Source organism: Pristiophorus japonicus, chromosome 1 (genome assembly GCF_044704955.1).
Source record: "Pristiophorus japonicus isolate sPriJap1 chromosome 1, sPriJap1.hap1, whole genome shotgun sequence".
Classification (NCBI taxonomy): Eukaryota; Metazoa; Chordata; class Chondrichthyes; family Pristiophoridae; genus Pristiophorus; species Pristiophorus japonicus.
This window is the reverse complement of record NC_091977.1, coordinates 47473160-47485244: the sequence shown is the minus strand read 5'-3', so window position 1 is coordinate 47485244 and position 12085 is coordinate 47473160. Positions and strand designations below refer to the sequence as shown.

Sequence of the window (12085 nt, the reverse complement as noted above, 5' to 3'; positions counted from 1 at the left end):
TCCTAAAATTCGTCTCGTAGGACCTTATCCCTTTTTTTTAAAACCTATATCATTGGTACCAATGTGCACCACGACAACTGGCTGCTCACCCTCCCTTTTCAGAATGTCCTGAACCCGCTCCGAGACATCCTTGACCCTTGCACCAGGGAGGCAACATACCATCCTGGAGTCTCTGTTGCCGCTGCAGAAACGTCTATCTATTCCCCTTACAATTGAAGTCCCCTATCGCTCTCCCACTCTTTTTTCCTGCCCTTCTGTGCAGCAGAGCCAGCCATGGTGCCATGAACTTGGCTGCTGCTGCCCTCCCCTGATGAGTTATCCCCCTCAACAGTACTCAAAGCAGTGTATCTGTTTTGCAGGGGGATGACCACAGGGGACCCCTGCACTATCTTCCTTGCACTGCGCTTCCTGCTGGTCTTCCATTCCCTATCTGGCTGTGGACCCTTCACCTGCGGTAAGACCAACTCGCTACACGTGCTACTCACGTCATTCTCAGCATCGTGGATGCTCCAGTGAATCCACCCTCAGCTCCAATTCCGCAACGCGGTCTGTCAGGAGCTGGAGGCGGATACACTTCCCGCACACGTAGTCGTCAGGGACACCGGAAGTGTCCCCGAGTTCCCACATGGTACAGGAGGAGCATATCACGTGACCGAGCTCTCCTGCCATGACTTAACCTTTTGATACACTTAATTTGGCGACAACACTGTTAACAGGTTACTTACTGATATAAAAAAAGAAAAAGAAAAGCTACTCACCAATCACTTGCCCCTTTGGCTGTGACGTCACATTTTGATTTCTTTCTACTTCTTTTTTGCTTTTTCTCCTGGCTGGAGCTGTACAAGTTGGGCCTTTTGTAGGCCTCACCACGCACCCCGGACTCACACTGCTCGAACTGCCGCTCCTCCTCCGTCGTTGGGCCTTTTGTTGGCCTCACCACGCACCCCGGACTCGCGCTGCTCGAACTGCCGCTCCTCCTCCGACGTTGGGCCTTTTGTAGGCCTCACCACGCACCCCGGACTCGCGCTGCTTGAACTGCCGCTCCTCCTCCGACATTGGGCCTTTTGTAGCCCTCACCACGCACCCCGGACTCGCGCTGCTCGAACTGCCGCTCCTCCTCCGACGTTGGGCCTTTTGTAGGCCTCACCACGCACCCCGGACTCGCGCTGCTCGAACTGCCGCTCCTCCTCCGACGTTGGGCCTTTTGTAGGCCTCACCATGCAACCCGGACTCGCGCTGCTCGAACTGCCGCTCCTCCTCCGACGTTGGGCCTTTTGCAATGTTTTCATGTTTCTCCCTCCCCTCATTTATAAAAGACTTCCAAGACTAAACTCATAATAAATTCAAAGTATTTCTAATATGAGAGGGGTGATGGGGGGGAGGAAGAGAAGACAACTTGCATGAAAATTCAGCTGGTATCAGAGCTCCTGCTAATGGTTACCTGGAAATAAACTCATACATCCAGATCAAAAGTAACATCTTCAGTTAATCATGGAATTATCACCCATCTTCCTCTAAATGTTAAATATTTGCCAAATCTAACAGTAAAAAATAATGATGCAACCAGACAGCCTGCGAATCAATGTCACCGACATTTTTCAAAATCTATTCCCATCTTCCAAGTCCAGAGACTGTGTATTCCTTGGTTGAATCAGAGGATTTCTGAAACAAAATCCACTGCTCAGACCAAAACACATTGCAGCTGCTTTATTTTAAAGATTATTGAGAGAAAGCCAAACAAAATTCAAAAGCTCCTCGATGAAAATAAGATATTCCCTAGAAACCTAAAAATGACCAATGAACATAAGTCATGAAAGCAGCTACAGAATTTACGGTAACTAGCTTCCTTTTCTGAAACAATGGCTCACAAGGAAATTGGACCCATGCCAAACAGAGTCAAGACAATTGAAATGTAAAATGTGATCTCTCTCACACACACTAATCACTCAGCTAGCAAAACTTCCCAATCATCCCATGAATCAATACTTGGAATCCCTGAGCAGCCAATCACAAGGTCACACACCTGCGCTACAGGAGTTGAAGATTTTAACAAGGGTGCAATATTCTATAGCTATTAGAAGTGAATTACTATCTGAGTAGAGAGACATTTGTTAGACAATTATTCATTAATACAAGGGATGAGCCCTGTGTGTCCTAGATTATCCCACTGTCTTCACTGAGACATTTTTTTTTTTTTAAGTACTACTAAAATAAAACTGAAAAAAACACTTTGATTCACCCATTTATTTTGAAATTCGTCTGTATTCTATGAATCTTGAAAGGAAATAAAACTTAAACCAAGTATCTCTGCATATAAAAAGCAAGTCCTTTAAAAATATTAAAGCTGCATTATTATGAGATGAGTCAGAAAGCAAGCATAACAGCTTTGGATTTTAATGGGAAAAAGGGACATGCTGGAAAGCTGAATGGAAAATGGAAACAAACTAAAGACTGAATCTGGCTTTCACTAGAGTTGGTAAACTGTAACTGCATCAATCAAATTCAGAGGATCTTCCCTGTGAGTTAAAGCATCAGGTTTGACAGTTGGAAGGCACAATATGATATTCACTAACTGAAGTATAGGATCAAGGGAATTACAGAAGAAATAATACAAGCCTGATCAGGTTACATGAAAGTGTAGAAGGCAGTAATCCTAGTGAATTTCTCGTTAAAATTCTTCACAAACTGTTGGGTATCCTGGTTAATATGGAACTAGAAAGCATACCCTGGCGCAGTTGGAACCCGAGACTGTCCACTTACTACATTACAACTGTTATTAGACTGCAAAAGTACTTCATTAGCTAGAAAGCGCTTTGGAATGTCCTGAGGTCGTGAAATGTGCTATATAAATACAAGTTCTTTCTTTCTTCGTGGTCTATGTTTCCAAATGGTCTTATAGATCATGGAGAAAAGGGAAATTATTTATAAAGGCAAAAAGCTACACATTTTCTTCAAAAAAGCCAGCCTATGCACGATGGGCCAACTGGCCTTCTATGCTGTGTGATTCTATGATTCGCTTACTAAGGGAGGATTTGAAAAAGTTAAACAAAAATTGAAAGACAGCAGATAGAAGTGTTGATCAAATCCAGCTTTAAAATAAAACTTCACTAGCTCAAACTTAGTTTGGAACTGTCACTGTTCCCCAATAATAGAAAGCCTTTTTTTTTTTCTGGGGGGAGGGCGGGCGGCAGGCAGAATTTTCTCCAGTTTTAAATTGTAATTTATTGTTCTGCAAAATTTACTTCAAAGCAGTGCTCAAATCTTAACTTTCACATACCTCCACAAGGTGCTATTTTAGTCTCTTCCTTTCCATGTTAAATCGCCTGGGTTTCTCCATTCTCATGATATCTAGCACTTCAATGCTCCCCTCATGTCTCAGCGACCAATGTTCCACAAAGTACTCAAGAGCACTGCAATTTAAGCAAGATAACCTTCGACTTAAATTCTAATTTCGCTAAGTAGTTTAGAATTCTATTCACTTTGATAATTGCTGCTCTACAGAGATTTGACAAAAAATGCCGAGTCTACTACTCATATCTTTTTCAACATCTCCCTTACCTACCATCCAGAGTATGTACATCCCCCATTTTGTTGCTTCTAATGGCTGGTTGGGCCAAATGGCCTGTTTCTGTGTCGTATATCCTATGTATGTGAAGTGCAGTACCTTATACTTATCCATACTGAATTTCATTTGACAATGTTGCAGATTTAATCAGCTCATTTTGCACATCCTCAACAGACTGACTACTTCCCAAGTTTAGTATCAATTGTGAATTTGACTAATTTATATTTAGTTCCGGAATCCAAGTCACCCTACTTAATAGCTACAAAAGCACATTTGGCCATATATTGGGACCACCACCAATCTTCAACATAATCACTTTAAAGTATACCGATTTTCAGTTAAAAGAACCAAAATGATTTTTATGTTGCCACACAGACTATATTGCATCAGTATTTTAGATACATTGTCCTGTTGATGCTATTGGAAAGCAAAAAGTATCTTGTTGGACCTACATAAACAGTGCTTTTGATGAAAGATTGCTGCCTTGCTGAAGATGTTTCTATGGCAGGAAAGGGGTACTGAGATGAATGATCAGCCATGATCGTATTGAGTGGTGGTGCAAGCTTGAATGGCCTACTCCTGCACCTATTTTCTATGTTTCTGAGATACATGATCCCTTTTACACTTGGTACTGCTGCCATTCTTGGCTATATTAATTAGGGATTTGGAAGGACTATGCTGAACACATGGATCAATCAAATTGATCAACCATCTCAGATTCTAAAAGGCTGATCTTATACATCCATATATTAAATGGGACATTAAAAGGATTGCAGCTACTTCAGAGGCGACCACATTTACAAAGTAATGGAATAAAATAGCCACAATGTATGTTTTGGACGTTTCTTTTTGCATGCAATCTTTAATATTAGGATTATCAAGTGCTGTGCACAGTGTTTGTTTTAATCTTTTTCTCTTGCATTTTGATTGTACTCATTCTTAAAACATAAAATAAAGTGTATAATTTTTAAATTGAATACAGAATCCAAGATTGTGGCCATTTGACCAACATTCAAAGTAACCACTTGAGACAAATCAGATATCTGACAAGATAACAAAAAAACTGACTAAATGTTTGCATGACAAGTACTTGCAACTTCATACACAAAGATTAAGTTGTTGCAAATTACTGTTAGACTAACTATAATGGCACTTTTCCCCCATTTCTTTATCCCAATAGCATTTGAGGTATTTATATAAAACCTGCATTCCCCTCAACAGCCTGCACAAAACTAGGTTTAGATACAATAAACTTGTCAGATATTTTTAAGCAATCTGTTAACCTCCAAAACATAACTACAGTAGGATGAAGAAAACCTTCAGCCTTTAAGCACAAAATGAAAAACAGAGTTAGAAACATTGGTAAAATGTTTCCATATTTGACACTCGGTGTCAGTACCAAGCACCCCTACGTCAGGAACAGTAAGGTCAGATGCAGAGTAATACTCCTTCCACTTTCCCCAAATGTCATCTACCAACCTTAGAGCTCAATTTCAGAAATGAAACTTTTTCCACATCAGTAGGTGTCACAGTTTGTAATTGTGATTACATGTAGACACATGCTATTCACCCAAGTCCAGAGAATAGAACCACAGGTTGGCAACAGCAAATGCTTAAGGATTCTCAAGTTGCTGGAGTTTAACTGGCTAAAACTATGAAGCTCACCAGCAGTCCTCCTGCTGCTTGTCCACCCATTTAAAAAAAAATTAAGGTGTTTCTATGTTTGTGGAATGTGGGTGACACTGCAGTATTTAGTGCCCATCCCTAGTTGTCCTGCAGGCATCAAGAGTCAACCACATAGTACAGGACTGAAATCTCACACAGAGGCCAGACCAGCTAGTGATAACAGGTTTCTCCCTGAAGGACATATGACCCAATTTGTTTTTTTAATAACAAAACAACTTTCATGGCTAGTTCTCTAGTGCCAGTCCACAAATTACCAGATTTATTCACTTCAATTTCACAACTTGCCATGGTGGCCTTTGAACTGATAGTCTCGTGGACTAGCAATCCAGGAGGGTACTATACCCTACTAGGGCCACTCTATCTATTAGGATATTCACTGGCTTGAAGAGTTATCGGACACCAAGTAGAAAGAAATATGGCTTCCAGCATTATGCCTAACCCACCAAGTCTAATAAAGATGCCAGGCTGGATGGTCAATTATCCAGTGAGTATTGTTGAATTACCTGGTCCAGGAGTCTGCCATTAAAGTTTGACTTTGCTCCAATCTTTAATTGGCAGGTATGTTATATTGAGCCAGCTTGACCCCAAAGAAATCCTGCTTAACTTTACCCCAAAGATCATCTTTAGACAATGGACAGGAACTCTAACTAGGCAGACAACAGATAACATGGACAAATACCATACCCCTGTGTACAGTGATTCCACGAGTAGGAGATGTGGAACTTCAGCAGCAACGAGGTGAGTCACTGCAACCCAATCACAGTTGGCACCACCTTGAGTACAGTGTGTTTTATCTGGCCAACACCTTACAGCAGCTGTCATTCCAAGCCTCAGACCTTCCCCATCAGACATCTGTCTTCTGGAAGATCTAGAACAACCACCCAATTTGCCAGCTAATTTGATGCTCTAGATATTTGAAGTCTCATGCTACATACCATAGAATCAAAGAATCTTACTGCACAGAAAGAGGCCATTCAGGCCATCATGCCGCTGCCTGCTGTTTGAAAGAGCTATCTAGTTAGTCCCACTCTCTTGTTCTTTCTCCATAGCCCTGCAAATGTTTATTTTATATATCAAATTACCTCAAAAAAGTTTCTATCATACCTGCTTCCACCACCCTTTCAGGCAATGCATTTCAAATCATAATTGGCTGCGTAAAAAAAAATTTCATCTCCTGACTCTTGTCAATTATCTTAAATCCTCTGGCATACATCCATTTGCTAAACCATGTTCAAGATGGCTCGTGGAACACACTCAATCCTCCAAAATAATACATGAAAAGATGCACAATTCCTTCAAAAATACTTAGAACAGAGAGTTAGACCTTTACAATGCAACTGCTTGATAGACACCGAATCGTAAACAACGGTGCCTCATCCCCAGTTACAAGAGAAAAAGCTTCAGCAAAGCTACTCTTATATGGACCTTTGAGCTAGAATACAAATTCCAGAGCCCAGGTTTGTGCTGTGGATCCATAATCAGAAACTTCACTTAAGAAAAGATACATTCATGATATTAGCCTCTGCTGGATTCAAACCAAAGTCATTGAGCATCATCTATTAAAAAGAATTGTGTAATATCTTTGTATGCTTTTGTAAAAACACATGTGTTTTGTATATTTGCTGTGTAAAAGAGGTTAAAAGGTGTAAAATCTGAAAGAAAATCAAATTCCAATCTGCTATAATATCTTTCAAAAAAGTAATATATTTCAGTAGCATTATTACCTTTGATAGAGTATGAAGTGCATTTTAAATTTTTTTTTTTTAAAAAGTGTCCGAAACCATCCACCAACCTCCCACCCGGACTAGTACCATAATCCTGAAAGGCAAATTATGGCAACGTGTTTATGCAACGTTGTCCTAGATTTAATTACAGTACGTGCGTAAAGCATGTCTGAGAATTTTGCATAACATAGTAGAAACATGCATTATAATGAAAGTATCGATAGCATCACACTTCAGGGAGTTTTAACCACAGAGCTGCAACGACTCCGTTAAAACGCGAAGGAACTACAACTCAAAAAAAATACACCCTTGTGTTAGCTCAAAGTACAACCACGACAGAGTGACTTAATTTTGGTGTCAAACTACACGCATACCCTTGAAAACAACACAAGCATGCACATCTACCTGTGCAGTACTGCTCGTTAAATAAAATTAAAAACTTACTTTGCTGTTAAGACAAATTGACTTCATACAAATATTTCGAACATTAGATTTTTGGGAGAGGGCAGGAAACGAGGTCACGGTTTTGTCGGGGGTGGGGGGAAATCACGTCTTTTTGATGCTAAGCCAATTATCCGATAAGTAAATACAGCAGTTATCTTTTAACACCGTTACTGTGAACATACCAGTGTTGATGCAATAAGCTGCTTCGGGTCAGGCCCTGAAATTAAACAAAGGGATCTCTGTATGATACGTTTAGACCTTGAACAGCTTCAACCGGTCAGGTTTAAGCACCTATATAAAAATAAACCCGAAACCTCCTTTTGTGCTTTCGAGATAAACACTTTATGTTTCGGCATTAAAAACCGCCTTTTCATAATGTGCTCATTAAGTTGCCCCAACAGCCGGAGAAGGGACTGGTCCCTTTCTCAGAAGGCGAGTTAAAACCAAGCCCAAGAACAAATTCCGAACACAAGCCATTTTACCTTTACTCGCCACTGAGCCAGGCGGCCCGCTTCTTCATCGGCTTTAAACTTTAAAACAGCGACTAACACAATCCACACAGGTCGGCCTGGGAGGGAGGTTAGGTGGAGTTGAAGGAACGACAGAACAATTATATGTAGTTTTTTTGAAAAACTCGCAAGCTCTCAAACCAAGTGCTCTGATACGACGGATTCAACCAGTCCAATTAAATCTTCGCCATGTCTTTGTGGGCCGAAGTTTCCAAGTTTTTTTTGCCTTTCTCCACCTCCTCCTCCTTTCACACGATAATGCAACCAAATCCTTGCTTTTTGTCGGCTTAAAAGTTACTTTCCGGTTCCTTCGCTGAATTTAAAGGCTCCGCTCTTCGTACATCAAAAAAATAATTTAAAATGGAGTAAAACACGACAGGAGGTGTGGGCGCGGGGGTTAAAAAAAAGTACCAAGTCTGCCGGCTGCTCCCTTTCAAAGCAGGAAACCGCGGCGAATCCACAACATTCCCAGCACGGCGCAAGAAGTCAAAAAAGACTGCAACAGGAAAAAAAAATGTCCCCCTATTGTAGTTTCACCTTCAGGAAGGAGCTGTTGTGGTTCTTCCCCCACCACACATACACCGCTCTTTTTAATAACCCTCCTTTCTTACAGTAGCAGAGTAAAGAATTGCCGCACCCAAATCCATCCGAAATTAATTTCTTCTCTCTTTCTCTCTCTCTCGTAACGATGCAGACAGTATCAGCAGCACATCGCTAAAAACAGATTTGCTGCAAGTCCCCAGAGCCTCCTCGGGCAAGTAATTACCAAAAAAAAGCAGCCACTACCAACCGCGCTGCGTCCTCAGACAGCCAGCAGACAGAGCACACGGACCGAGATGTTTAAAGGGGGGGGCGGTGGTGAGCAAAGAAAAGTGAAGCACAGAGAGAGAGAGAGATGCAGCGCCAACTTTACTCCAGCGGCCACAAAGTCACCAGCGTGCGGCGCCTTGATTGACATTTCCAGCAGCCACAGGCCGCCCCGCGCACTCCGCTGTCAATCATCCCCCAGCCCCCAATCAAGTACTACCCATGGAGGGGGACTTCCTTCCACCTTCTGCTGCAAACTTTCATTTTTTTAATGTGTTCTTATTCGGGGGCTGGGTGAAGTTCTACGAAAATTAACCCACACTTTTCATTTGTACAAGGAAGGCTTTAAAGTTGTTGCTTTGCAATTAGGCAAGAAAGACTGTGTCCAGTCACTTCGTTGTGTTTGTGTGTGTATGTTTCCCAATCTCTCCAGCTCCAATGTCACGGTTAATCATTTCCAAACCAGACTGAGATGCAAAGCCCATTTCCTTTCGCAGCAATGTGAGAAAAAAATGATGTTGGGTTTCAGTTTGCTATCGTGGCACTGCAAATACAAATGATGCCATTGTTTCATCATGACGCAAAACATGTTGGGTGATCAGCGGAGGAGATAGTGACCGATTTGCAACTCATTTTTTGAGGTATTCGAACTTGCAGTCGAACCAACTGATCGCCATTCTGCTTTGATCAGATTCATTTGTTCGGACTCGGCTACTATGTTTCGCTTTGTTATATTGTTACCAAGTGAAGTAATTCACGGTTGTAGTCGCGATTCCGAACTCAAATAGGAAGGTGCTAAATGTTTTTTCACAACTGCAGTAAACGAAGGGTAAGCGATAGCAAGTTTTGCTGATGTAGGTTCTGTTAGAAGTTTGCAATTTTATTATTGGTCGTTTACATTTTCTAATATGCAAAAAAAAAGTAGAATATTTACATATATTTAATAAACAGAAATAGGAAATATTTGAAACACACAGTCGGTTTGTCAGCACAGGGCTGTAACCTGAAACATGAATTCATCTGTTCCCTCCTCGGATGTTGGCTTATCTACCGTGTGTATCCATTTTTTTTGTTTCGTGCTTCATGTGTATATACTTATTGTGGTAGCAAAATTTTAATATATACAAAGTTAGATTGAGTCAAGGTAGTCACATTTCTAAACAACATGCATTAAATCAGTGTTGCTTGGAATTCAAAACGTTTCAAAAGTCTTGATCATATCCTTGTATCAACTGTTTCGTTATTCTCTGTAGTACAGTGTCACAGTATGGGGATGTTATGTTCTGTTTTTCCTTCAGAAATGGAAACCTTAAGCATTCAAAGCTTGGCGCATCACAATTTATGAGGCAATTGCTTTGAAACAACGCTGTTCCGGTTTCTTCTGCTACTACATCGTACTATCAGAACCTGTCTTCACAACAGAGACATTGGTGCAACCCTTCCTTCCTGAATACTTTCCTGTCTGCAGTCTGCACAAGCTTCTTAAACGCATAATCACAAATCTACAAAAAAATCTACAATGGTCTTGTCTTGAATCTGTGTCAATGCAAGGTTTTGACTCCCATTTTAATTTAGTTATATTGTGGGGGTTGGGAGGGGCTTCTGTCCCACATATTCTGTAAATCAAAACTTTAAAAATTGAATTGGTAAATTTCCCATCTTTATTATATGGCTTGATGCTGTAAAAGTGAATTCGGTGATGGAATTTTTAAAAACTCTATAAATAAATAAAGCAGCACATTAGACATGAAGTTGCTTTATTCCACGAGTGTGCATGGTTTTTTCTTACAGCCAGTTATGTGATAGCAATCAGAAAAGTTGAGATCATGGAACTTAGCAATACCCCACGAAAGGTAAAGGATCTGAAACGTTAACTCTGTTTCTCTCTCCACAGATGCTGCCTGACCTACTGAATGTTTCCAGCATTTTCTGTTTTTATTTCAGATTTCCAGCATCAGCAGTATTTTGCTTTTGTTTGAATGAGGTACTGAATCTGGGTCTGTGGTGAAGCATTTATTTCCCATCCCTATGTGCCCCGAGAAGATTGTGGCAGGCTTCCTCCTTGAACCGCTGCAGTCCTTGTGGTGATGGTGTTTGCGAGGGAATTCTCGGATTTTAATCCAACTACGAGGAAGGGGGCGGGAAACATAGAAACATAGAAAATAAGTGCAGGAGTAGGCCATTCGACTCTTCGAACCTACACTACCATTCAATATGATCATGACTGATCATTTTTGCAACTTTAGTACCCCATTCCTGCTTTCTCTCCATAACCCTTCATCCCTTTAGCCGTAAGGGTCACATCTAACTCCCTTTTGAATATATCTAATGAACTGCCTCAACAACTTTCTGTGGTAGAGAATTCCACAGGTTCACAATTTCTGAGTGAAGAAGTTTGACCTCATCTCGGTCCTAAATGGCTTACCCCTTACCCTTAGACTGTGATCACTGGTTCTGGACTTCCCCAACATCGGAAACATTCTTCCTGCATTTAACCTGTCTAGTCTCGTCAGAATTTTATATGTTTCTATGAGATCCCCTCTCATTCTTCTAAATTCCAGTGAATATAAGCCGAGTCGATCCAGTCTTTCTTCATATGTCAGTCCTGCTATCCTGGGAATCAGTCTGGTGAACCTTCGGGTGCAGGACATTCTGAAAAGGGAGGGTCAACAGCCAGTTGTCGTGGTGCACATTGGTACCAACGATAGAGGTAAAAAAAGGGATGAGGTCCTACGAGATGAATTTAAGGAGCTAGGAGCTAAATTAAAACATAGGACCTCAAAATTAGTAATCTCGGGATTGCTACCAGTGCCACGTGCTAGTCAGAGTAGGAATCGCAGGATAGCTCAGATGAATACGTGGCTTGAGCAGTGGTGCAACAGGGAGGGATTCAAATTCCTGGGGCATTGGAACCGGTTCTGGGGGAGGTGGGACCAGTACAAATCGGACGGTCTGCACCTGGGCATGACTGGAACCAATATCCGAGGGGGAGTGTTTGCTAGTGCTGTTGGGGAGGAGTTAAACTACTATGGCAGGGGAATAGGAACCAATGCAGGGAGACAGAGGGAAACAAAATGGAGACACAAGCAAAAGACAGAAAGGAGATGAGTAAAAGTGGAGGGCAGAGAAACCCAAGGCAAAAAAACAAAAAGCGCCACTGTACAGCAAAATTCTAAAGGGTCAAAGTGTAATAAAAAGGCAAGCCTGAAAGCTCGGTGCCTCAATGCGAGGAGTATTTGGAACCCAGGAGAGGGCTCTGAGCTAGTTAGAGTGGGTGAGAGCTCAGATGAACAGGACCCCAAGAAAGAATGCAAAAGGCAGGAGGCAACAGAGCAGAGTAGCACTGGGGT

At 41.6% G+C, this 12085-nt stretch overlaps 1 protein-coding gene across 3 annotated transcripts in view; it reads right to left on the bottom strand.

Annotated features, from left to right (window-relative positions):
- Nucleotides 1-7973, bottom strand: part of erbin (erbb2 interacting protein) — a 280745-nt gene extending 272772 nt beyond the window's left edge. For 2 of the 3 annotated variants that reach the window (XM_070879386.1, XM_070879413.1), the window contains exon 1: nucleotides 7902-7973. The gene's annotated coding sequence lies outside the window, so the exon portion shown is untranslated. Of the gene's footprint in view, nucleotides 1-3277; nucleotides 3411-7901 lie in introns of all 3 variants that reach the window. The other variant, XM_070879395.1, reaches the window with a different exon arrangement.
- Nucleotides 7974-12085: the final 4112 nt, after the last annotated feature.